Consider the following 27,795-nt stretch of genomic DNA (forward strand, 5'->3'; position numbering starts at 1 on the left):
TTGATTTCTATTTGTCTCAGCACAGATTTATCCTACCTGGGACTCTCTGTATTTCCTGGAATTGGGTGATTGTTTCCTGTCCCATGTTATAGAAGTTTCCAGCAATTATCTCTCCAAATATTTCCTCAGGTCCTTTCTCTCTCTCTTTTCCTTCTGGAACCCTTAGAGTGGAAATGTTGGTGCATATAATGTTGTTCCAAAGGTCTCTTAGACTATCTTCTCATCTTTTCACTCTTTTTCTTCATTCTGTTCTGTGGCAATGATTTCTACCATTCTGTCTTCCTGGTTATTCATCAGATCTTCTGCCTCAGTTATTGACCTATTGATTCCTTTCAGTGTATTTTTTCTTTTCAGTTATTGTATTGCTCATCTTTTTGTTCTTTAGTTATTCTAGGTCTTTGTTAAACATTTCTTGCATCTTCTCAGTCCTTGCCTCCATTCTTTTTCCAAGATCCTGCATCATCTTCACTGTCATTATTTTGAAATCTTTTTCCAGAAGATTGCCTATCTCCATTTAACATAGTGTTTTGTTTTGTTTTCTGGGGTTTTATCTTGTTCCTTCTTCTGGGACATATACTCCTGCCATTTCATTCTGTCTGACTTTCTTTGATTGTGGATTCCATCCTGCAGGCTACAGGATTGTAGTTTTTCTTGCTTCTGCTACCTGCATTCTGGTGGAATGAGGCTATCTAAGAGGCTTGTGAAGGCTTTCTAATGGGAGGGACTAGTGTTGAGTGGAGATGGGTCTTGTCCCTCTAGTGGACAGGGCTGTGCTCAGTAAAACTTTAATCTGCTTGTCTGCTAATGGGTGGGGCTGTGTTCCCACCCTATTAGTTGGTTGACTTGCAGCAACTCAGCACTGGAGCCAAAGGCTGTTTTGTGGGGTTAATGGCAGGCTCTTAGGAGGGCTCATGCCAATGGATACTTCCCAGAACTACTGCTGCCAGTGAGTGTCCTTGACCACACATTGAGCCCTAGTCATCCCCACTTCTACAGGAGATCCTTCAATACTAGCAAGTAGGTCTGGCCGAGTCTCTTATGGGGGTCACTCCTTTTTCCCCCTGGGATCTAGCACACATGAGAGTTTGTGTGTCCTCCCCCTCCAAGAATGGAGTCTCTATTTACCCCAGTCCTGGGAGTGTCCTGTGATCAAAACCCACTGGGCTTCAAAAGTAGATTCTCTGGGGACTCCTCCTCCTGCTGCTAGCCTGGGAAACCAGATATGGGGCTTAGAAATTTCACTCCCGTGGGAAAACTTCTGTGGTATAATTGTTTTCCAGTTTGTGGGTCCTGAAATTTAAGTTTATCACAATTGAGACCTTCTTACTGTCTCTCTTTGTCTTTGGATATAGGGTATCCTGTATTAGTATGTTCCAGTGTTTTTTTGTTGATGGTTGTTCAGCTATTAGTTGTGATTTGGTGCTTTCATAAGAAGGGGATTATCCTGCATCCTTCTACCCTACCATCTTGAGCTAATCTCCTACCACATCTTCTTAAACCAATCACCTGTTGATGAGCACATGGGTTGTTCCCATGTCTTGGCTACTGAAAGTAGTATTGCTATGAACATTGGGGTGCATGTATGTTTTCAAATTAGTGTTTGTTTTCTTTTCCAAATATATATACCCAATAGTGGAATTACTGAATCATGTGGTAGTTCTAATTTCAGTTTTTAAAGGAACCTTCATAGTATATTCCATGGTGGGTGCAACCACTTACAGTGTACAGGGGCTCCCTTTTCCCTGCCTCTTCTCTAGCATTTATCATTTGTGGACAATCTGATGATAGCCATTCTGACAGTTGTGAAGTGAAACCTTTTTGCAGTTTTGATTTCCATTACCCCAGTACTTAGTGACATTGAGCATCTCTTCATGGGCCTGTTGGCCATCTGTATGTCTTATTTGAATAAATGTTCATATAGGTATTCTGCCCATTTTTTTTTGTTGGATTTTTGCAGCAGAGGTTCATGCTTGTCAAAAAGCATCCATCCTGGAAAAGGCGCAAACAACCAAGTAAGCAAAATGATTTGGCCAGTCAACATTAGGCAAACTTTACCAGTGACCATCATGGAACTGGCACAGTGGGTACAGGAACAGAGTGGCCATGCTGGCAGAAGTAGTGGCTACACTGGGCTCGATAGCATGAACTCTCATTTGCCAAGAAAGTCCAATCTCTAAATGTCCAACTTGCCAACAACAGAGATCATTGCTGAGATCCTGAGAAGTCACTGTTTCTCAAGAAGACCTGGCAACTGATCAGTGGGAAGTCAACTACTATGGGGCCCTTTAATCTGAAAGGGCCAGCATTTGGTCCTTGCAAGAATAGATATTTATTCTAGTTGTGATGAGTGGCCTTTTGTGCCTGCAGAGTCACAGTCAACATCTGTACTGAGGGCTTGCTTAGAAGTGTATGATCTTTAACCATGGAATCCCACATGGCTTAGCATGTGAACAGATATTTCAGCCTTCCATGACTGAGGCACAGAAATAGGTCCATCCCAATAGTATCCATTGTTTGCATCACTTATCAAATATTCACTAGCAACCACATGCACAGTGTGGTGCAACAATCTACAGAAGACACAGCAGAAAAACCAGCTCAGAAACAATATCCTGGAAGGATGAGTGCCATCCTTCAGGGTACAGTGTCTATACTAAATCAGAGACTGCCATATGGTACTGTATATCCGTTATGAGGAATATATGGGATCAGAAAGCAAGGAATAGAAGTTGGGTGGCCCTCCTTAACATGACTCTTAATGAGCCACTGGTTGTTTTTCTACTTGTCCTCCCAGCAACTGGGTGTTCTCCAGGGCTTTAGGAAGCCCATGGGCCACAGAAAATGTACTTTTGCCAGAGACACAGCATGAGTGCCATGGAACTGCAAGGTACAGCTGCTGTAAAAGCCCCCCAGGTATTAACACGTCCAAAGACTAGTCTGTGGGAGGAGGAGTCACCATTTTGGATGGAGTCATTGACCCTGAGTAGCAGGGGAGTTAGGGCTACTGATCCTCAGTAGAGGCTTGGAAGATTACCTGTAGAACCTAGGTAATACATTTGCCAGACTCCTGGAGCTCCCTTGCTTGGGCAATGGTGTGACTGGACTTGTGCAGCGATCTTCACCTGAGGGGTCTCAGAATCCTGAGGATAAAGATGCAAAATTTTTAAACAAACAATATGGAAAGTCCTGTGTTTTTTCACCATATATTCTACTCTGCTCCCTCTACTTTCTCCTTTCTTATACTCATACCACATGGGTATCTAAAACTACTATAAGGTTGGCAGAAACAGTTCTCAGCAGTAGTGTTCTGTTGTTTATCAGGACTCCTCCAAGGTATGGGATAATAGGAAACAGCCTCATGCATTAGTTTTTGTTAAAAGAGAAACTGTGGCTAAAGTTTAAACATAGAACTGCTATTCCAATTCTTCCTCTTCCAAAAACCCTGACCCTCTTTCATCTGGAAAGTGACCCTGGTCTGCAGATGTTCTCTGACACACCTCAACACAATGAAGTCTTTACCATCTATTGGAGTCACAGAAATCTTTAAAAAATTTTGATTCCATTGTTTGGGAGAAGTGGAAAAATTTCCAACACTGCCTAGTGGGGTTAAAAACAGAATCAGTACAGAAGACCTGTATATGGAAAATTGTAAGACACCGATGAATGAAATCAAAGATGACACAAACAGATGGAGAGATAGTCTATGTTCCTGGTTAGGAAGAATTAATATTGTGAAATGACTATACTATCAAATGCCATCTACAGATTCAATCAAATCCCCATAAAACTTCCATTTTTCACAGAACTAGAACAAAAATTTTCACAATTCATATGGAAACACAAAAGACCCTGAATAGCCAAAGCCTTCTTAAGAAGGAAGAATGGAACTGGAGGAATCAATCTTCCTGACTTCAGATTAAACTACAAAGCTACAGTCATCAAGACAGTATGGTACTGGCACAAAAACAGAAACATAGACCAATGAAACAAGATGGAGAACCCTGAGATAAACCCACACACCTGTGGGTACCTTACTTTTGACAAAGGAGGGAAGATTATACAATGGGGCATAGATTGCCTTTTCAGTAAGTGGTGCTGGTAAAACTGGACAGCTACATGCAAAAGAATGGAATTAGAACACTTCTTAATGCCATACACAAAGATAAACTCAAAATGGATTAAAGACCTAAATGAAAGAGCAGAAACTATAAAACTCTTAGAGGAAAGCATAGGCAGAGCACTTAATGACGTAAATCAAAGCAAGATCTTCTATAACCCACCTCATAGAGTAATGGTAATAAAAACAAAAATAAAGAAGTGGGACCTAATTAAACTTAAAAGCTTTTGCACAGCAAAGGAAACTACAAATAAGATGAAAAAACAACCCTCAGAATGGGAGAAAATAATAGCAAATGAAACAACTGACAAAGAATTAATTTCCAAAATATAGAAGCAGATCATACAACTCAACACCAGAAAAACAAATAACCCAATCAAAAGTGGGAAAAAGACCTAAAAAGACATTTCGCCAAAGAAGACATACAGATGGGTAACAAACACATGAAAAAGATGCTCAACATCATTCATTATTAGAGAAATGCAAATCAAAACTACAGTGAGATACCACCTCACACCAGTCAGAATGGTCATCATCAAAAAGTCTATTAAAAAAAAAATAGTCTACAAACAATAAATGCCAGAGAGTGTGTGGAGAAAAGGGAACTCTCTTGCATTGCTGGTGGGAATGTAAACTGATACAGCCACTGTAGAGATTCCTTTAAAAGCTAGGAATAAAACCACCATATGATCCAGCAGTTCCACTCCTAGACATATACCCTGAGGAAGCCAAAATTGAAAAAGACACATGTACTCCAATGTTCGTTGCAGCACTATTTAGTATAACTAGAACATGGAAGGAACCTAGATGTCCATTGACAGATAATGGATAAAGAAGCTGTGATAAATATGTACAATGGAATACTACTTAGCCATAAAAAGGAAGGCATTTGAGTCAGTTCAAGTGAGGTGGACGAACCTAGAGCCTATTATACAGAGTGAAGTAAGTCAGAAAGAGAAATGTAGATATCGTATACTGACACACACATATATATATAGAATGGTGGAATATATATGGAATCTTTTATATACCATAAAAGATAGTACTGATGAATTTATTTTCAGGGCAGCAATGGGGAAATAGACATAGAGAACAGACGAATGGACATGGAGGGAGGGGAAGAGGGAGAGGACGAGATGTATGGAGAGACTAACACGGACATTTACAATACCATATGTAAAATAGAGAGCCAGTGGGAACTCACTGTATGACTCAGGGAACTCAAACAGGGACTCTGTGACAATCTAGCAGGGTGGGATGGGGAGGGAGATGGGAGGGAGGTTCAGGAGGTAGGGGACATTGGCGTATCTATGGCTGGTTCTTATTGATGTATGACAGAAAACCACAAAATTCTGTAAAGCAATTATCCTTCAATTTAAAAAGTTAAATTAAAAAAACAGAACTGGTCAAAAACCCCTATTTTTTTCTTTTTGGTGTGGAAGTAAGTCCTCCTCCTGTTCTCATTTTTTTGCTTGTTTCTTTTTTGGTGTGTTTGTTTGTTTATAATTTGGAGTTGGGGGGCTGTAAATCTCTTGATTTTTTGGAGCACCCAAAAATAAAGTCTGACACTGTTTCCACTGTTTCCCCATCTATTTCCCATGAAGTGATGGGACCAGAGGCCATGATCTTAGTCTTCTGAGTGTTGAGCTTTAAGCCAACTTTTTCACTCTCCTCTTTCACTTTCATCAAGAGGCTTTTTAGTTCCTCTTCACTTTGAGCCATAAGGGTGGTGTCATCTGCATATCTGAGATTATTGGTATTTCTCCCGGTAATCTTGATCCCAGCTTGTGCTTCTTCCAGCCTAGCGTTTCTCATGACGTACTCTGCATATAAGTTAAATAAACAGGGTGACAATATACAGCCTTGACATACTCCTTTTCCTATTTGGAGCCAGTCTGTTGTGCCATGTCCAGTTCTAACTGTTGCTTCCTGACCTGCATATAGGTTTCTCAAGAGGCAGGTCAGGTGGTCTGGTATTCCCATCTCTTTCAGATCACTGCAGATGGTGATTGCAGCCATGAAATTAAAAGATGCTTACTCCTTGGAAGGAAAGTTATGACCAACCTAGATAGCATATTGAAAAGCAGAGATATTACTTTGCCAACAAAGGTCCATCTAGTCAAGGCTATGGTTTTTCCAGTGGTCATGTATGGATATGAGAGTTGGACTGTGAAGAAAGCTGAGCACCAAAGAATTGATGCTTTTGAACTGTGGTGTTGGAGAAGAGTCTTGAGAGTCCCTTGGACTGCAAGGAGATCCAACCAGTCCATTCTAAAGGAGATCAGTCCTGGGTGTTCTTTGGAAGGACTGATGCTAAAGCTGAAACTCCAATACTTTGGCCATCTCATGCAAAGAGTTGACTCATTGGAAAAGACCCTGATGCTGGGAGGGATCGGGGGCAGGAGGAGAAGGGGACTACAGAGGATGAGATGGCTGGATGGCATCACCGACTCGATGGACATGAGTTTGGGTGAACTCCGGGAGCTGGTGATGGACAGGGAGGCCTGGCGTGCTGCGATTCATGGTATCACAAAGAGTCGGACATGACTGAGTGACTGAACTGAACTGAAATCTCTTGAAGGTCAACCTTTTGTCACACGGAGGTCAGTATTTTTCTTTTGCTTTCTGAAGATCTTTGGACAAGCAGAAAATTAGGCATCTTTCCTAAGGTAGATCATGTGCCTCCTTTTACTTCAGACTTTTTTTTTACCAGAGAAACTCATATTTTATTCAAACTGTTCGTCAGATTTACTCTAGATATATGATGTGCCAGAAAGACCCTTAGTCTGTTAATTTCTTCTCAAAGTAGTATAGTCTTATTGAGTAAGATCTGGAATTGTAGTGGCCCTCTCTGGCTTCTTGGGGATGTCAGAGTTGTAAGTGTGGCCCTTAAGAAGAAAGGGCATTGGAATAGTCATCACACCATGGGCAATCTACCTCAGTTTGAGGTAGGAGATCGATGGGCCCCTGGTATGGACAGCTGGTATTTGTCAAATTTGTCAAACAAAACCGAAGCTTTGTTTTCTCTGAGCCAACCCAAGGACAAAGCTAGTGGCAGAAGCTGAACTCTGCTGAAGTAAAGAGAAAAGGGGACCACTCCTGAAGTCAAGGAAAACCTCCCTGTCTGCACATGTGCAGGAAGGCTCTTTAGGGGTCAGAAAGGGTGGAGGTGCCACCCTGTAATAAGTGTGGACATACCTCCACAGGCCTCAGGAGCGGGAGCCATCTTTGCAAAAACTTGCAGAGGCATGCTGGGGAGGGTCCTAGGGCAGGTCAGGTGTGAAAAAAGATAACTGGCCAAAGGTAAACAAGGACCCAGAAGGACTGTCTCACTTAAGTGATTTAAATAAGAGACACTGATGTATAGAACAGTCTTATGGACTCTGTGGGAGAGGGAGAGGGTGGGAAGATTTGGGAGAATGGCATTGAAACATGTAAAATATCATGTATGAAACGAGTTGCCAGTCCAGGTTCGATGCACGATACTGGATGCTTGGGGCTGGTGCACTGGGACGACCCAGAGGGATGGTATGGGGAGGGAGGAGGGAGGAGGGTTCAGGATGGGGAACACATGTATACCTGTGGCGGATTCATTTTGATATTTGGCAAAACTAATACAATTATGTAAAGTTTAAAAATAAAATAAAATTAAAAAAAAATTTTTTAATGAACATTTCAAATAATGATAAAAAATAAATAAATAAAAGAGAAAAAATAAAAAAATAAATCACCTCGTACTGCGGGCTTCCTCGTTAGAGAGGACCACCTCACGATTTCTCTCTTTTTTCTCCCGTGTGTAAAAAAATAAACAAACTGTTTCTCTGTGTGCTCTCCCACTTATGCTATGTCTCTAAGAATAAACTTTGTACTTATTTTTGTATTCTTGAAGCATTCTTGCTTTCAAATGGGGGCTAGAGCCAGGGGATCATTGCTTCCAGCCTCTAGTCACTGGTGGTCCAGTGGTGAGGATTTCTATTTTTTCACTCAGGTTACCCAGTTTCAGTTCCTGGGCAGGGAACTAAGATCTCTTAAGACCACTCCCTGCTCTCTCTCCAAAATCAAGCTGGTGAAAAGAAGCCAAGAAATGAAAGATTTTGAGTAGATTCTAATATTCTGTGGCCTCTATTATATAACTTTCACCTTGCTGCTGCTTCTGCTTTTTCTGTAGAAAAAGACCTTGTCTTTCTATGTCTTCATTTGATGAAAAGTAGTGTGCTCCCCACCACCAGGAATTTCCTTCACGTTGCTACAGTGTAGCATTCCACACAGAACATCATCTTGTTCACATTGTACAGGTTTTTCTCCTCCTCATATCACCATCACACCACAGTTTCCAAATTGGTCACCCCTGACAGTCAACACGTCATAGCATGCTGGGACAGCCTGTTTTATGTCATAGCCAAAGGAGGGCTTACCAGTATAAATCACAGTCACTACAGTTTGCCCTCACACAAACAGCTGATGCTGAACATGGGGTTCCATCCTGGATATAAGTGTCAGTTGGACAATCATGTGTCTCCCTGTTACAGTATTCTGGTAGATCACAAATACCAAGAGCATCTCTGTACATATATCCAGGTTGAGCATATTTACACTTCATGCAGCAATCTCCATGATCACGGTCACTGCCAAGGCTGAGGATACAACTGGTTTCACAACATGAGACCTCACTACAGTCTTTTAAGGTGCCACAGTCACATCCTTCAAAATTATCTGTTATCTTGTCACCACACCGTCTAGCTACATAAGGAAAATTATTATATGCTATATTTAGTGAACTCAAACAAGTTCAAACTCCCACACATGCAACCATTGATGAATAGCCTCAAAAGTACAATTGTTTATCATATCTAGAAGACCAGGATTAGGAGCCATGAGGCACTGATATCTTTGAAAACACCAACAACCTGGAACATCGTGAAATGCACCCATAAGACCTGTTCCATGTGCTCCAACAGTAGCAGCTAAAAATATGTGATATCTTACGACATAAACATATGATGCTCCCCGATTGTGGTTGCATATTCCATTATGGCTGCTATAATAGGAGGTCCCAGCGATTTTATGTCCTGTTAAAAGCAATGAAGTATCATGTGGTATATTTGCATGAAAATTCTGAGATTTCCATAAACCAAACTGAGCCTTTGCCTCTGCAGGGCTTCTAAACCTTTGGAGATTCATCTGATCTCTATGACTCCATATGCACAAAGCACGTATGAAAACCTGAAGTTGACCCTGGTAACAAATGGTGTGCAATATGTTGTTTATATTCACTATATTCTCTATTATATGCGTCTCATTACTGTTCTGAACAACTAATGAGTGAGAAATTGTGTAGTGAACTTTTAAGGCTTTTCTGTGTGGCCACCACAGATACACAGGGCCTGCTCTAGGCATTTCAGAAATCATTGCCTCCTCATACTCTTGATTTGTATCTTTCTCTTCAGCCTCACATTTCTCATCCTCTGCTGCTATTTTCTGTGTCACAAGCTGAGAAATCAGATGCTCAAATTTGGAAGAAGCCTCCAATGGTTTGATTTCGTAAGTGAAGTCGTCCAGCTGCAGCATGCCACGCAGACCCCCATAGCAGGTGTCCAGGGTGCCCATGGACCCAGGAACCCCTTCGATGTAGCTAAAGTAGTAGCAGTCTCGGGGGATATAAGGGTAGTTCTCCTGCATGGCACCTTGGTCGTTATCGGTGATAACAGGAAAATGTCTGGGCAGCAAGTTCTTCTTGACTCTCAAGTGAACCACGTGTCTTTGGCCGCTGAAGCGAATCTTGTAGGAGAGCTGGCCTTGTCTCTCAATTCCACTCACTCTGTGGGACACCTTCCTGGGAATCACAATTTCAGAAGAAGTGAAGCACCATCCTGGTGGGTCATGGGAACAGCAGGTTGGAAACAGGAATAGCCAGAGCAGAGGCAGCCAGAGATCACCTCTCAGGTGGGCCTGGGTGCAGGCACACCCCATGAGTGAGGAAGTGTGTGACCAAAGAAAATGCACTGCGGTGGGAGGCAGGCAAGACTATCCCTGGAGCAGCAACTTTTAGACAGCAGGCTAGTCCTGAGGAGAGCAGAGACAGACTGGAGGCTGGGCAGCCCCAGAGGTGGGGGAGGGAGGGGACGCTCTTACATAACAATGTGTCCTCATGAAGGGGAGGGGCTGTGCCAAGTGGTGCTAGGGGTCCTAACACAGGGGGGTTAGGGAAGACAAAACATGTCAGAAATGAGGAAAACAGAGTGCATATCTGGGCTGAGTGGTTCCAATCAGGGGGTTTGGTGCAAATTTGAGACAGTAATTGACTTTTTGCCCTCAAACCAAAATGAGACAAGGCTTCAATTTGTAATGAAAATACGAAATGGAGAAGAGGGTGGAAGCTTCTTTTAGTCAGACTTTTGAGGAGAGAATCAAATTCTTTCATACTTTACAAACGTGGGATGTGTTGGGGGTGATGAGTGGAACAAAACAATAGTGTCCTGAGTAGAAATGTTAGGGTGGATAATAGTTCCTTATAAAGTTAAAATTATGCCGGCCCTGTGTCTTGGTGATTCTAGCCATAGGAAGTTACCACAATGATTCTATATACATATTCATAACAGCATTATGCTTGAATTTATTCCACAGACTGGAAACAAGCAAACAGTGCTGGACAGATGAATGGCAGACACACGGGGCTATTCATTCAGTGGGAAAATCGTCAGTAAATCTGAACGAGTTTCTGGTATGTGTACGATCGTGGATGTATCTCATAGATAATATGATAACAGAAAGAAAGCAGACCAAAGAAGCAGTACATAGGACTTCCTTTGTACGACGTTCTGGAATAGTCCAAAATAATGTACGGGGAATCGAATTTTAATCAGTGCTTTGCTGATGTGAGGGAATGGAGGGATGGAGGGAACTTTCTGGAGTGATGGGAAACTTCTGAATCTTGACTGGGGTGTGTTCAAGATGAAGGTTTCCCTCCAGGGTCCACATGTTGAAATCCGACCCCCCGCCCCAGGTGATGGTATTAGCAGCTGGGGTCTTCGGGAGGTGATTGGTGCTTTTACAAGAGGCCTCAGAGAGATCCTTCAAGCCTTCTGCCCTGTGTGTTTACAGTGAGAAGGTGCATCTGTGAACCAGGAAAGGGTTCTCCAGACACTAAATTTGCTGGCGTCTTGATCTTGGTCTCACTAGCCTCCAGAACTATGAGAAATATTTTTGTTTATTACCCACCCAGACTAAGGTATTTTATTATAGTATTCTCAACACACTAAGACAGGATGGTACTTACCATCCTGTCAAACCTCAACAAGCTGCATGATTAAATCTGAGTATTTTATTGTATATGCTGAGCATACCTCGAAAAGTTGATTCACTTAAAAAGTTCTGACTTGAGCTTTTTTTTAGTTCCTTACAGAATAATGAATCATAATCTCTTTCATACATCTTTCTGCTTTCAAAAATCATTTCTGCATTGAATTGCCTGTAAATGAACTCAACTCAAACTAAGGAAGTTACCATGAGCAATTTATGTCGCCTGATTTCTCTTTTTGTGGGTCATATCTTGAAGTTGGAACCAGTAATAAGGACATTAACATTTAGAAGAGAAGACTGTCCTATTGCATAAATGTGATGTATGCAACACTGAAGGATTTTTAAAAAATTAGTGCACTCAGGAATATTCAAAAAAATACAAGTACGCTTGAACTCAGCTTGAAGTCAATTCACCATGAAAAGAATAGGTGATTTCCTATTTTTTAACTGAAGTGTAATTGAGTTATTGTATTGTTTTCAGGTATACAGCATAGTGATTCAATATTTTTATGGATTATATTCACTGAAAGTTGCTATCCTTTAAATATCTGATGCCAGATGCCACTCCCTTCTGCCTCCAAAGTTTCCACAGAAAAGTCAGCTGATGGCCTTTTGATTTAGTGTTTTCCTTTTCTTCTTCTATATACCCAGGTGTGGAGTTGCCGGATCATGTGGTGCATTTACTTTTAATTTTCTGGTAATCCTCCCTACTGTTTTCCTTAGTGTACCGATTTACATTCCTAACAACAGTGCACAACGCTTCCCTTTCCTCTGTATCCTCACTAACACTTGTTGTCTTTTTGATGATAGCTCTTCTGAGAGGTTCATGAAGTCATATCTCATTGTAGTTTTGATTTAAATTTCCTTAATGATTAGCGATGTTCAACACCTTTTCATATGCATATTGGCCATGTGTGTGTCTTTCTTGGAGAAGTGTCTATTCAGGTCTTCTGCCCATTTTCTAATTGGGTCGTTTGGTTTTCTATTTGATATTGAGTTATTATATACTTTGCATAATAATCCCTTATCCATCATTGCATCTCCAAATAATTTTTCCCATTCAGTAGATTGTCTTTGAGTTCAGTTAGTTCAATCACTCAGTTGTGTCCGACTCTTTTGGACCCCATGAATTGCAGCACGCCAGGCCTCCCTGTCCATCACCAACTCCCGGAGTTCATCCAAACCCATGTCCATTGAGTCGGTGATGCCATCCAGCCATCTCATCCTCTGTCGTCCTCTTCTCCTCCTGACCCCAATCCCTCCCAACATCAGAGTCTTTTCCAATGAGTCAACTCTTTGCATGAGGAAGCCAAAGTACTGGAGTTTCAGCTTTAGCATCATTCCTTCCAAAGAACACCCAGGACTGATCTCCTTTAGAATGGACTGGTGGATATCCTTGCAGTCCAGGGACTCTCAAGAGTCTTCTCCAACACCACAGTTCAAAAGCATCAATTCTTTGGTGCTCAGCTTTCTTCACAGTCCAACTCTCACATCCATTCACGACTACTGGAAAAACCATAGCCTTGACATGGACCTTTGTTGGCAAAGTAATGTCGCTGCTTTTGAATATGCTATCTAGGTTGGTCATAACTTTCCTTCCAAGGAGTAAGCGTCTTTTAATTTCATGGCTGCAGTCACCATCTGCAGTGATTTTGGAGCCCCCCAAAATAAAGTCTGACACTGTTTCCACTGGTTCCCCATCCACTTCCCATGAATTGATAGGACCAGATGCCATGATCTTCGTTTTCTGAATGTTGAGCTTTAAGCCAACTTTTTCACTCTCCTCTTTCACTTTCATCAACAGGCTTTTGAGTTCCTCTTCTCTTTCTGCCATAAGAGTGGTGTCATCTGCATAATGAGATTATTGATATTTCTCCCAGCAACCTTGATTCTAGCTTGTGCTTCTTCCAGCCCGGCGTTTCTCATGTACTCTGCATATAAGTTAAATAAACAGGGTGACAATATACAGCCTTGACATACTCCTTTTCCTATTTGGAACCAGTCTGTTGTTCCATGTCCAGTTCTAACTGTTGCTTCCTGACCTGCATATAGGTTTCTCAAGAGGCAGGTCAGGTGGTCTGGTATTCCCATCTCTTTCAGAATTTTCCTCAGTTTATTGTGATCCACACAGTCAAAGGCTTTGGCATAGTCAATAAAGCAGAAATAGATGTTTTTCTGGAACTCTCTTGATTTTCCCATGATCCAGTGGCAATTTGATCTCTGGTTCCTCTGCCTTTTCTAAAACCAGCTTGAACATCTGGAAGTTCATAGTTCACGTATTGCTGAAGCCTGGCTTGGAGAATTTTGAGCATTACTTTACTAGCGTGTGAGATGAGTGCCATTATGTGGTAGTTTGAGCATTCTTTGGCATTGCCTTTCTTTGGGATTGGAATGAAAACTGACCTTTTCCAGTCCTGTGGCCACTGCTGAGTTTTCCAAATTTGCTGGCATATTGAGTGCAGCACTTTCACAGCATCATCTTTCAGGATTTGGAATAGCTCCACTGGAATTCCATCACCTCCACTAGCTTTGTTCGTAGTGATGCTTCCTAAGGCCGTGACTTCACATTCCAGGATGTCTGGCTCTAGGTCAGTGATCACACCATCGTGATTATCTGGGTCGTGAAGATCTTTTTTGTACAGTTCTTCTGTGTATTCTTGCCATTTCTTCTTAATATCTTCTGCTTTTGTTAGGTCCATACCTTTTTTATCCTTTATCGAGCCCATCTTTGCATGAAATGTTCCCTTGGTATCTCTGATTTTCTTGAAGAAATCTGTAGTCTTTCCCGTTCTGTTGTTTTCATCTATTTCTTTGCATTGATTGCTGAGGAAGGCTTTCTTATCTCTCCTTGCTATTCTTTGGAAGACTGCATTCAGATGCTTATATCTTTCCTTTCTCCTTTGCTTTTCACTTCTCTTCTTTTCACAGCTATTTGTAAGGCCTCCCCAGACAGCCATTTTGCTTTTTTGCATTTCTTTTCCATGGGGATGGTCTTGATCCCTGTCTCCTGTACAATGTCATGAACCTCCGTCCATAGTTCCTCAGGCAGTCTGTCTATCAGATCTAGTCCCTTAAATCTATTTCTCACTTCCACTGTATAATCATAAGGGATTTGCTTTAGGTCATACCCGAATGGTCTAGTGGTTTACCTTACTTTCTTCAATTTAAGTCTGAATTTTGCAATAAGAAGTTCATGATCTGAGCCACAGTCAGCTCCCGGTCTTACTTTTGCTGACTGTATAGAGCTTGGCTGCAAAGAATGTAATCAATCTGATTTCGGTGTTGACCATCTGGCATCTCCAAATAATTTTTCCCATACAGTAGATTGTCTTTTAGTTTTGTGAATAGTTTACTTTGCTATGCAAAAGCTTTTAAGTTTAATTAGGCCCCATTTATTTATTTGTGCTTGTGTTTCTTTTGCCTTAGGAGACAGATCCAAAAGAATACTGCTGTGATATTTTTCAAGGAGTGTATGCCCATGTTCTCTTTTAAGTGTTTTATGGTTTCTGGTTTAGGGCTGTCACGCGAGCGTATGTTTCTCGGTTCCTTGTCTCATCACAACAAAGATTTGCAATGACGGAGTGTCAGAGCTCTCAGGTCTTGGATAGACCATGTTATAGCTCTCAGGTCGTGAAAGGACCGTGTTATAGCTCTTAGACAAATCAGTGTTACAGCTCAATTTTATTTAGAAGATAGCAGGAAAATCCATCTTCAAGGCGTGAGGGCATGTCGATCCAAAGACGGGAAGAGAAGAGCGCCCCAGTGTGCGGGAGAGAGAGCGAGCTAGCTTTGGCTCCTCTTTTTATATGTTTATGTCTCCCTAGGCCTGTCCCATGTAAATTGGGCCAGCCAGGAGTGTTGTTTGCTTTACCTGAGGTCCTCACTCTGGTCCTCGGACCTTCTTTTGTTCTATTTTCACGGGCTTTTCCCTTCTTTGTCTTGTAGCCACCGCCATTTTGGACTCCTTTCCCCTATTCTACCTACCTAACATTTCCAAACCCTCAGGAGATGGGAGGCCCAATTCTTTGGGAATAGGGGCATCGAGGTCTTTTTGGCTATTTCCTGCTCTACTGGGATGGCTAGGGGTATTGGGCCTCCTGTCCATCTAAGGGTGTGTGATATTTTTCGTGGTCAGCTGTAGTTTTATGTCTTTGTTGAACTGGCACTGCGTGTTGTAGCTTGTTGACCTGGGCAGAGACAAAACAGGTAAGACAATTGAGAGTACATGGAATAATCATAAGCATCATCAATATAGCATAACAAGCACTAGTAGAGACATCAGTCAATTTTAAACTCACATGGTCAGGATGGCTCAAGTCCCTCCTTGTTCAGGGATCAGAAGATCTATCTCCTGTCTGTTTTGGAGTACAATCTCTGTCAAGCTGTGTTGGCTCCTTAGAGTTATCCTGAGAAATCTTATCTCCAGAAACCAGGTTTTGGGGGGTGTTCATTAGAATGACACTCATTGGTAGTTCTGAATAGGTATCTGAGATCTCCCAGGGGCTCACAGGTGTATTGAGTATCCTCTTCTGTTTTCTTCCATGGCTTGACTCGTGAGTAGTGAATCCAGGAGTCATGTCCTGGTAACTTGACTGTTGTGGGGGTAGAAAGTATTACAGGGTAGGGGCCCTTCCATGTGGGCTGGAGTTGAGCCTTTGGGGACCCATCTTTCCAGACTTTAATTAGGACTTGAGTCCCTGGAGCATATAGTGGTGACTCCTTAGAATCTTTTGGGTCCTGGTTCATACCCCACAAGCATATATCCTGTTGGAATTGCCCAATGGCCTCGGCATAAGACTGGAGGGTCTGAACCTCTGGATCTAGGAAGAGGTCATTGACATAAACAAAAGGTCTCCCATATAGCATCTCATAAGGACTAAGACCAACCTGTTCCTTAGGGGCAATACGGGTGTGGAGGAGAGCTATTGGTAAAGCCTCCTTCCATCCCAGGGAGGTCTCCTGGGTTATCTTTTTTATCGCTGATTTTAAGAATTGATTGGCTCTTTCTAGTTTTTCTGAAAATTGCGGCCTCCAGGCACAATGGAGATAATAAGTAATGCCCAGTGCGCTCGAGACCCCTTGGGTGACCTTAGAAGTAAATGATGTCCCATTGTCACTTTGTAATGACCTGGGCAGACCAAATCTTGGAATGATTTCATGGAGCAGTTTTTTTACCACCTCCTCAGCCTTCTCAGTCCAGGTGGGAAAGCCTTCAGTCCATCCTGTGAATGTATCTATCATGACTAATAGGTATTTATACCCTTGAGAAACTGGCATCTGGGCGAAGTCCATCTGCCAGTCCTCTACTGGGTAGGCCCCACGTCGTTGGATGGGCTGGGCCAGCTGGGGTCTTCAGGCTCCTTGGGGGTTGTTTAGTTGGCAAGTGGGACAAGAGGAGACCACCTGTCTTATAGTTGTTTGGAAGCCTGTTCTTCTGAAGGACCTTTCTAGTAATCTTTGAAGGGACTTTTCCCCCAAATGAGTGGTAGCATGTAAGGAGTTAACCAACTTCCATTGGAGGTTCCCAGGCAGAAAAAGGAGTCCCTCCTTTTGGAACCACCCCATATGATCTTCTTGAAAGCCCTCGCTCTTAGCTTTAAGAGTCTCATCTTCAGTATATGAAGGAGTTTCTGGCAAATTAGTCTGTGGAACTAAGGTGGCAACCCCTATTAGGTCATGGTTCTGTAATGCTGTTCTCCTAGCTGCCTGATCAGATGCCTGGTTCCCTCGTGCCACTTCTGTGTTCCCTTTTTGGTGTCCTTTACAGTGGGAGACTGAAACCTCAGTGGGCAGATGGACTGCCTCCAAGAGTTGAAGAATCTGATCACCATATTTGATTGGGGACCCTCGGGTGGTAAAGTGGCCCCTTTCTTTCCAAATAGCCACATGTGCATGTAGCACCAGAAAGGCATACTTGGAGTCAGTGTAAATGGCTATTCTTTTTCCTTTTCCCAGCTCTAAAGCTCGAGGCAGGGCTATGAGCTCAGCTAATTGGGCCGAAGTACCTGGTGGTAGAGGCTTAGCCTCTATGGTCTCAAAATTGGAGACTACTGCATACCCGGCTCTTCTTCCATCCAAGACAAAGCTGCTTCCATCAGTGTACCAGATTTCCTCAGGATTAGTCAGAGGATCTTCTGACAATCCCTCTCGGGGTTTTGTGTAGTGGTCCAAGGTTTCTAGACAAGAGTGAAAGGGGAGAGAGCCCTCGGGGATAGGCAGGAGGGTGGCTGGGTTAAGAACCTCACAAGGGCATATAGTGAGGCCTGGATCAAGCATTACTTGATATCTGAGGATTCTTTGATCAGACATCCATAAATGGCCTCTCCCGTTTAGGAGTTGTTTTACTTGGTGGCTGATAAAAATAGTTAGTTTGCCCCCAAAGGAGAGTTTTAAAGCATCTTCTATCATGATTGCAATAGCTGCAAGACTTCAAAGGCAGCGGGGCCAGCCTCGGGTGGTTGGACCGAGCCTCTTGGATAAGTAAGCTACAGGCTGGGGCTCAGATCCCAACCTCTGAGTTAACACTCCCAAGGCTATTTCCTTTCTTTCATGGACATAAAGTTGGAATGCTTTTTCTGGGTCTGGCAACCTCAAGGCAGGTGCCTGACTTAAGGCCTGTTTTAGTGTAGCCTCTGCCTCCTTTTGAGGAGTTCCCCACATCAGTGGGATTGAATCATCTCGTCCCTTTAAGCTTTCATATAAGGGCAGGGCAATTAGACCATAGTTGGGTATCCAGATTCTACAATACCCAGTTAGCCCCTGGAAAGCTCGCAATTGTTTTTGAGTCATGGGGGAGGACAACTGGAGGATTCCTCGTACCCGATCAGAGGACAGCCTCCTGGGCCCGTGTGTAATCTGAACTCCCAGGTAAGCCCCTTTGTCTTGACCATCTGTGCCTTAGCACAGGAGACTTTATATCCCCTTTCTGCCAAGAAGTTTAGAACCTGAATTGTATGTTGTTGGGCACTTTTCTCCTCTGGAGAGCAGATTAGTAGGTCATCTACATATTGTAATATTTTCCCATTAGGTCCCAGGTCCAGATCTAGGAGATCCCGGCTAAGGGCCTGTCCAAACAGGTGGGGGCTATCTCTGAACCCCTGAGGTAATATTGTCCAAGTCATCTGTTGGTGTTTTTCTCCTGGGGCCTCCCACTCAAAGGCAAAAAGGTATTGGGATTCTTTAGCCAGTGGTATGCAAAAAAATGCATCTTTGAGATCCAAAACTGTAAACCACTTGGCACTGGGTGGGATTTCTCCCAAGATTACATAGGGATTGGGTACTGTGGGATAGAGGGGGACTACAGCTTCATTTATGATCTGGAGATCTTGAACCATTCGCCAGGTTCCGTCTTTTTTCTTTACTGAGAGGATTGGGGTGTTACATGGCGAACTGGTGGGGACCAATAGCCCACAAGCAAGGAATTTGTTTATTAAAGGCTGTAGTCCCTCCCCAGCCTCTCTTTTGAGAGGATATTGTTTCCGGTTAGGAAACCGAGTGGGATCTTGGAGGACAATGATGACGGGTTCAGCTTGGTGGGCTCATCCAGGAATCCCCTGGTCCCACACCTGGGGGTTAATTTTGTCTTCCCATAGTTTTTGGTCCCTCTCTATTGAAGGTGTAATGGGTTCTTCAGTAGTAACCAGGAGCTGTAGAGCTCTAGGGGCTGAAAAACTTCCCATCACAAGGGTGGTCCCCAGTTTAGTGAGTATCAGATCAAATCAGTCGCTCAGTCATGTCCGACTCTTTGCGACACCATGAATCGCAGCACACCAGGCCTCCCTGTCCATCACCAACTCCCGGAGTTCACTCAAACTCACGTCCATCGAGTCAGTGAAGCCATCCAGCCATCTCATCCTCTGTCGTCCCCTTCTCCTCTTGCCCCCAATCCCTCCCAGCATCAGAGTCTTTTCCAATGAGTCAACTCTTCGCATGAGGTAGCCAAAGTACTGGAGTTTCAGCTTTAGCATCATTCCTTCCAAAGAAATCCCAGGGCTGATCTCCTTCAGAATGGACCGGTTGGATCTCCTTTCAGTCCAAGGAACTCTCAAGAGTCTTCTCCAACACCACAGTTCAAAAGCATCAATTCTTCGGCGCTCAGCCTTCTTCACAGTCCAACTCTCACATCCATACATGACCACAGGAAAAACCATAGCCTTGACTAGCCGAAACTTTGTTGGCAAAGTAATGTCTCTGCTTTTGAATATGCTATCTAGGTTGATCATAACTTTCCTTCCAAGGAGTAAGCGTCTTTTAATTTCATGGCTGCAGTCACCATCTGCAGTGATTTTGGAGCCCAGAAAAATAAAGTCTGACACTGTTTCCCCTGTTTCCCCATCTATTTCCCATGAAGTGATGGGACCGGATGCCATGATCTTCGTTTTCTGAATGTTGAGCTTTAAGCCAACTTTTTCACTCTCCACTTTCACTTTCATCAACAGGCTTTTGAGTTCCTCTTCACTTTCTGCCATAAGGGTGGTGTCATCTGCATATCTGAGATTATTGATATTTCTCCCGGCAGTCTTGATTCCAGCTTGTGTTTCTTCCAGTCCAGCATTTCTCATGATGTACTCTGCATATAAGTTAAATAAACAGGGTGACAATATACAGCCTTGACGTACTCCTTTTCCTATTTGGAACCAGTCTGTTGTTCCATGTCCAGTTCTAACTGTTGCTTCCTGACCTGCATACAAATTTCTCAAGAGGCAGATCAGGTGGTCTGGTATTCCCATCTCTTTCAGAATTTTCCACAGTTTATTGTGATCTACACAGTCAAAGGCTTTGGCATAGTCAATAAAGCAGAAATAGATGTTTTTCTGGAACTCTCTTGCTTTTTATATGATCCAGCGGATGTTGGCAATTTGATCTCTGGTTCCTCTGCCTTTTCTAAAACCAACTTGAACATCAGGAATTTCACAGTTCACATATTGCTGAAGCCTGGCTTGGAGAATTTTGAGCATTACTTTACTAGCATGTGAGATGAGTGCAGTTGTGCGGTAGTTTGAGCATTCTTTGGCATTGCCTTTCTTAGGGAGTAGGACACTCAGGGACCACCAGAAACTGGTGGGAAAATATGTGTCCATCCCAGCAACAAAGAAGTGCTCGGGTGAATCTGTTAGTAGTTGCTTTTCCTGTGGCACCCAAAATGGTACAGGTTTGGGAGGAGAAGGCTCCGGAGTAGGAGATCAAGACAGAGTAGGTAGCCCCTGTGTCAACCAAGAAATTCTTGGACCTACCTGCCACATGGAGTTGCACCCTTGGCTCCAGCCCCGTGATGGTTATCTGTGACAGGCGGGCTGGCTGGAGTGGGCCGCTTCAGTCCTCTTGAACCATCGTGAGGGTAGGCTTGGCGCTTGACCTTGAGGCCCGATGTCCCAGTTGATGGCATTTGTGGCAAGCCGTTCTAGGAGACTTGTCATGGTTTGGACACTCTGGCCCAATGCCCCGCCTGTCTACAGATTAAGCATTTGCTTAGTGCCTTGTCCTTCAAGGGCTCGGGGTTTGCCATAGGGCTTCCCTGGAAGGGGGCCAGCATCTGGGCATGCCTTGTCTCTTTCTTTCTCTCCCTCTCCTAGGCCTTGGCCTCCTTCTCCTGTTCTCTGTTCTAAAAGGTATTGGTGGCTGTCTGGACCATCTCATCTAAAGAGGCAGCCGAGTCCTGCTGTTGTAGCTGTTGTAACTTAATTCTGATATCTGATGCACATTGGGACAGGAATTTGTCCTTTAAAATCACCTACCCCTCGTAAGAGTCTAAGTCCAGATTGGTAAACTTTTTGAGTGCTATTTTAGCCTTTCCAGAAAGGCAATGGGGTTCTCATTGGGCTCCCGAGTTATTGCTGAGACCCAGGCATAGCTAATTACTTTTTATTGTGCTGCTTTCAGTCCTGCCTTCACACGGATTAGAAAATGATCCCTTTCCCAGATGTGCTCAGGGTCATTATAATTCCAGTTAGGATCGGAGGAGGGGACTGCAGTTTCCCCTACTGGGTATCTATCACCAGACATGTGAAGCCCTGTTGCATACCTCCAGGCTTCCTTTAAGACCCTAGTATGTTCAGGGTCAGATAATATTTGACTAAATCTTACCATGATGTCTTTCCACATCAAGTCAAAGGCCAAGGTAATATGTTGGAATATATCTATATATTTGCCTGGGTCATCTGTATAGCTTCCCAGGTCTTGTTTGATCTGTCTTAGTTCTAAGAAGGAGAAGGGTTTATGGACCCGGGTTGGTCCGAATTCTCCTCCAGTTTCAACTAAGGGACATACTCGAGCTGGCTTTTGTGGAGGGGGTGCTCCCAGATATGGGGGCACGTTTGGATACAAGGAAGGAGCACCAAGGAACTTGGGAGCTGTGGGAGGTGAGCCTTCACGGGGTGGTTGGGGGGGGGGTTCCTTTTCTTGGTTGCCTGTGCCTAACACCATTTGCCTAGTGGTCTCACTTTGAGGGCGTACAACAATCCCATACTTAAGACAGAGTTCTTTCATATCTTTTAGTCGGAATAAAATTTGGACATAGGGGATCTCTGTCCATTTCCCTTGTCTTTTGCAGAATAATTCTAATTGCAAGATGGTATTGTAATTTAAAGTCCCATCCTCAGGCCAGTGTTCCTTGTCCCCCAGTGGATACTGTGGCCATGCAGTGGCACAAAAGAATTTCAAGCGACTTCTTAGAGCTAGAGGGTCAAACAGCTTCCAGTTATCAAGGATGCATCTCAAGGGCCTCTGCCGGGAAGTGGATTGGTTATTTCCCATCTGAAAGACAGTAATGACAGGAGAAAAGAAAAAGACCTCCTTTGATTTTCATGGGTGGACTTCCTTAGGGGTGAGTCTGAAGCTTATCCTACCCAGAACTGTTGCAGCCTGAGAGCCAGGCGTCCCCGGGTCAGGGTGCAGATCCCCAGGCAGGCTGAGGCGTGACAGCCTCCTAGAGATCGAATCCCCGGGCAGGTCGAGGCGTGACGACCTCCCGAGAATTGGGTCTCTGGACAGGTCGAGGCATGATGACCTCCTGGGATCCCCGGACTGGAGTTGAGCATCCCCAAGGTCTCCAGCATGACCAGTGCTGGGTAGAATTAAGGGGTTTGTAACTCATTGCTAGTTTGCCCACCGTGGACGGGAATAGATGTGATGTAAGCTCATCCTACCTAGTACTGTTGCAACCTGAGAGCCAGGTGTCCCTGGGTCAGGGTGCAGATCCCCAGGCAGGCTGAGGCATGACAGCCTTTTAGAGATCGAATCCCTGGGCAGGTGGAGGCATGACAGCCTCCCGAGAATTGGGCCCCTGGGCAAGTCGAGGCGTGACGACCTTCTGGGACCCCTGGGACTGGTGGATCGCCGAGCAGGTTGAGGCGTGACAACTTTTTGAGGACCAGATCCCTAGGCAGATCAAGGTGTGATGACTTCCTGGGACCCCTGGACTGGAGTTGGGCATCCCCAAGATCTCCAGTGTGACCAGTACCGGGTAGGATTAGGGGCTTGGACATTATAGAGTATTTCCCTTCCAAGGCCAGCTATTTTCTGATTGTCTCTCCAGAAGATTGTAGAGGCAACCTTGTGGGTCTGGATGGGGCTCAGGAAAAGAGCATGAAACAGGACGGAAGGGGGCAGAGCACAACCTTTGAAAGAATGACATAGCACAAGGGTATAATGTAAACCAATTAAAATCAATTGGGTCCAAGATGACAAGTCAAATTCAAGTAAACCTTAATCCCCAATCTATAAGCCAACGGACACACCCAGGGGGGCAGGACATCTCCAAGGCACTGTCAAAAGATGGAGGAGTGGATGGTTCCCCAAAGGCTGGGATGATCCTCTCACTCATTAGCATATGAATTCACCCCGCTAGCAAAATGCGGCCTAGCCAGGCTGCATTCCTTGGCCTGTACCCTGTAGAGTGGGCGCCTCTCTCTGAAACTTAACAAGTCTACCTCTTACTTATCACTTTGACTCTCAATGAATTTTTGCAATGAGACCTCAGAGCCTGAGCTTAATTAGGTACCCAAAGCCATTCTGGGTTTTGGTTGGGCTCAAGTCCCGGGAGAGGGCTGAAGGACAGGAGGAAAAAGCAGTAGGAAAAACTTGCCAAGGAATCCCCTTCATAGCCTGCCGGAAATTTTGCTTAATATCTGACCGATGCTCACAGTTTTATTGGTCTGATCCTTGGCACAGAGAAGAGAAAGGACAGAAGAACCCCCACCGGCTTGTGTAACAGCTACTGGGGCTCAGCAGATAGCGCCTTTGGGACATGCTGAGGAGTAGCCTCTCCAGAGTCCCTCAGTTGTGCCCCCTGCCACCCGCCTGTTCGCGGGAGGTTTGAGGAAACAAGGAATGAGAGATTGTAAAGGAATTAAGATTTCGTTAGGTATGTCCCTCAAGCCATAGGAGCAAGGACCTCCTACCTTAACCGGAGGTCTTCTGGAATCTGAGACTGGGCCGCGTGAGCTTTCTGCTGAATTCGTTTTTCACTGTCCTGGTTTCCAGCACAATGGGCCTTCCCCTGCGCTGGGTTTTCTTCCCGTTAGGCTTCTACTGTGGGAGTGTCACTGAGTGGGCTCCTGCTGTGCTTGGCCCCTTCCGCGCGGAGTTTGTTTCAGCCAGGTTAAACCCGAGTCACGGCACCATAGATGTCATGTATGTTCCTTGGTTCTTTGTCTCGTCACAACAAAGATTGGAATGACGGACATGAAAGCCCCCTCGGAATGTCACAGCTCTCCGGTCTTGGATAGACCGTGTTATAGCTCTCAGGTCGCGAAACCACCGTGTTACAGCTCTTAGACAAACCAGTGCTACAGCTCAGTGTTACAGCTGTATTTTATTTAGAAGAGAGCAGGAAAATCCATCTTCGAGGCGTGAGGGCACGTCGATCCAAAGACGGGAAGAGAAGAACGCCCCAGCTCGCAGGAGAGAGAGCGAGCTAACTTTGGCTCCTCTTTCTATATGTTTATGTCTCCCTAGGCCTGTCCCATGTAAATTGGGCCAGCCGGGAGTGTTGTTTGTTTTACCTGAGGTCCTCACTCTGGTCCTTGGACCTTCTTTTGTTCTATTTTCACAAGCTTTTCCCTTCTTTGTCTTGTAGCCACCGCCATTTTGGACTCCTTTCCCCTATTCTACCTACCTAATAGGTCTTTAGTCCATTTTGAGTTTATTTTTGTATATGGGGTGAGGAAATGCTCTTGTTTGCTGTACAGACAGCAAAGTCGCTCAGTCATGTATGACTCTTTGCGACCCCATGGACTATACAGTCCATGGAATTCTCCAGGCAAGAATACTGGAGTGCATAGCCTTTCCCTTCTCCAGGGGATCTTCCCAACCCAGGGATCGAACCCAGGTCTCCCGCATTGCAGGCGGATTCTCTACCAACTGAGCTGTCAGGGAAGCCCATTGCCAAAGCCCTTGACAAGTTTTGCTCTGCATTACTCCTGGAGGCCTCAATCCTCAGGAAAGGGAGAAAGAGCCAATCATTTCCTCAAAACATTCTCGAAAAACTAATCCGGGAAACTAAACAAGTTTGGGTAACCCTGTTACCTATTGCCCTCCTTAGCAGTAGAATAACTCCAAAGTATCCCTCAGATTGAGTCCACATACATTCTTTCTAACATCAGACCTCCTTATGGACAGGGACGCCCTAGGGCTATAGTATTATGTAACCAAACTCTCAGTGTTCTAACAGGCCATTAGGGAATTTGGCCCAGAAGCCAACCCTCCTAGCCCTCATTCAGCCATTCTATATCAACTTGGGGATAGAGTCCTTAATGGAACTTGGAAGGACAGTTCTCCCAAGTCCCAGCTGGTTCCTATTTGAAAGGGACATCTTCCAGTCTTCCTTTCCTCACCTACAGCCATCAAGGTTTCAGGAATCTCCAGCCGGATTCACCACTTTGGTGGGGGGAGCCTTGGAAACTGCCCTCTGAAGACTCAGGCACTCCAGCATCCTACGCCTCTGAACCACTTGAAGACCTTAAATTCCTCTTCAAAAGGACCAAAGATAAGTAACAATCGAACTCTTTAAATAAATACATGATCAACTGCCCGTGTTGTGCTGCTGATATCGTGATTGTCCTTTCTTTCTTCCAGTCTTGTGCCCTCCTGTGGATGATCCTGTCTCACACCTGTGGTACCTAGCCTTGGTTGTCTGGTCTTTCTGAGGCCTACACCAGGCATCATTCTTGACTAAATGCCCCTCAAACTCACTGTTGGGCTCCAGAATCACTGAGGACCGTGACTGAAGCCATGAAATTAAAAGACACTTGCTTATTGGAAGAAAAGCTATGACAAACCTAGACAGTGTATTAAAAAGCAGAGACATCACTTTGCCAACAAAAGGTTGTATAGTCAAAGCTATGGTTACTCCATTAGTCACGTACAGATGTGAGAGATGAAACATAAAGAAGGCTGAGTGCCGAACGCCTGATGCTTCTGAACTGTGGTGCTGGAGAAGACTGTTGAGAGTCCCATGTTCAGACCAGTCAGTTCTAAAGGAAATCAACCCTGAATATTCACTGGAAGGATGCTGAAGCTGAAGCTCCAGTACTTTGGCCACCTGACATGAAGAGCCGACTCACTGGAAAAGACCCTGATACTGGGGAAGATTGAGGGTAGGAGGAGAAAGGGGTGACAGAGGATGAGATGAGACGGTTGGATGGCATCATTGACTCAATGGATGTGAGATGAGTTTGAGCAAACTCTGGGAGATAGTGAAGGACAGGGAAGCCTGGTGTGCTGCAGTCCATGGGGTCCCAAAGAGTTGGACACGACTGAGCGACTGAACAACAACAAACTCACTCTCACTCTCACCTTACCCTTCCTCTGTTCCATCACACAAGCTAAACCCTCCCAACATTCCTTAGACCCAGAGGAGTATTTATAGACCTTAGCTACTGCCCACAACCCATCCTTCTACTGACTATGCATCTCTGGAACTAGCCTTCAGACAGTATTACTCTGGCCAGTAGAAACTCAGTCTAATGTCTCATCTTACCCAGATGCATAATTTGATCCTAGGACCACAAGCTTTAAGTTAGATCATATGGAGTCTATCTTTCTTCAGGTCCTACGAGAATGCCTAAATTTTATTCCTGTCATTCTGTCAACCCCACAACCCGGAAGCATCCTAACGAACCTAACCAAGGCTCCCATATACCCCCTCTATTTTCAGGGTGGTCACCCGTTGGGGTATTCTATGGTAACATCTCCACACCGTGGAACCATACTTTCATCCTGACTTTTCCCCCAGTGAGTAAACAACATTGGAACAGCACCAACCAAACTATCCAAGCAGCAGTTAAACACAAAAAAACTAGCCCTCTGAAATATCTCAGCTTTTTGGTTTTCAAACTACAGATGCCAGACAAACCCCTCTTTAATCATAGATACCGACAGTACTTTCATTTCTACAGGATGGGTCTCACTAAACATCTCTGGTCACCCCACACTTTTTGCACAATTACTGGTCTGGGGACAAAAAAAACCCCACTTTTTAAGTCTATGCTGTTTCCAGCATCCACAGGGGCAAATTGGGACCCTCTGATCCATGTGGAGGTCGGCTGGGAGTCCCAGTAGCCAGTAACACCAACCCCCCAATTACACTCCACTCCGACTCATATGGAGCCAGCTTACCCCCATCTCAAGGCCTCTTTTTCATGTGTGTGAGCTCAGCATACATGCGCCTGCCCCCACAGTGGAAAGGAAAATGTTCCCTGGGTTACATGCATGAAAATCTTTACCTGAAAATGTCTAATCATCTGAAGGCCTGTTAGCCCCTTATTGTTTTTTTTGTTTTTCCCCAGAGCACACTGCCTAATTTCTGATTTCCACTTTGAGCTCCTTTCAGGAGGTGCTGAAGGTTAGCTGCTGCAGTGGCTATGATGTAAGTTTTGTAGAGGCAGCCAGCACGTGCCAGAGTCCAGTTGGCAGGGCCCCTTCATGGCCAAAAATTTGACCATGGTTGGGAGCATCTTATGACCATTGGTCCTATGGTGCTAGGAATGCTCGTTTGCTGGTTTGGCAGAGATTCAGCTGATAGGCAAGTCAGTGTGCTGTTACTGGATTAGGCCATGAAAGTAGCAAAAGTTCTGGACCATACCTGTCTTACTAGTAATCTCTTATGGTCCAGGAAAATATTCCCTCTGTTGCTTCTTCCCATGTCTACACTCACATTATTACAATCAGCGATCTCATGTGTGTAGTTTAATCCCTGTGTTGTGCCCACTCTTTTGTAACCCTATAGACTGTAGCCCAGCAGAGGCTCCTCTGTCTATGGCATTTCCCAGGTGGGAATACTGGAATGCATTGATATTTCCTTCTCGGGGAACTTCCCAACTGAGAATTGAACCCTCGTCTCTTGCACTGGCAGGCAGATTCTTTACCACTGAGCCACCAGG

General features: G+C 44.4%; 1 long non-coding RNA gene across 4 annotated transcripts in view; it reads left to right on the forward strand.

The window, feature by feature from the left end:
* The first annotated feature begins 9,562 nt into the window (after positions 1-9,562).
* LOC129621740 (uncharacterized) overlaps positions 9,563-27,795 on the forward strand; it is a 58,817-nt gene continuing 40,584 nt past the window's right edge. For 2 of the 4 annotated variants that reach the window (XR_008699648.1, XR_008699649.1), the window contains exons 1-3: positions 9,563-9,658; positions 10,742-10,838; positions 25,255-26,010. This is a non-coding gene — a long non-coding RNA (uncharacterized LOC129621740). The remainder of the gene's footprint in view (positions 9,659-10,741; positions 10,839-25,254; positions 26,011-27,795) is intronic. The other 2 variants (XR_008699651.1, XR_008699650.1) reach the window with 2 other exon arrangements.

This window comes from Bubalus kerabau, chromosome 10 (assembly GCF_029407905.1).
Source record: "Bubalus kerabau isolate K-KA32 ecotype Philippines breed swamp buffalo chromosome 10, PCC_UOA_SB_1v2, whole genome shotgun sequence".
In the NCBI taxonomy this organism is placed as follows: domain Eukaryota; kingdom Metazoa; phylum Chordata; class Mammalia; order Artiodactyla; family Bovidae; genus Bubalus; species Bubalus kerabau.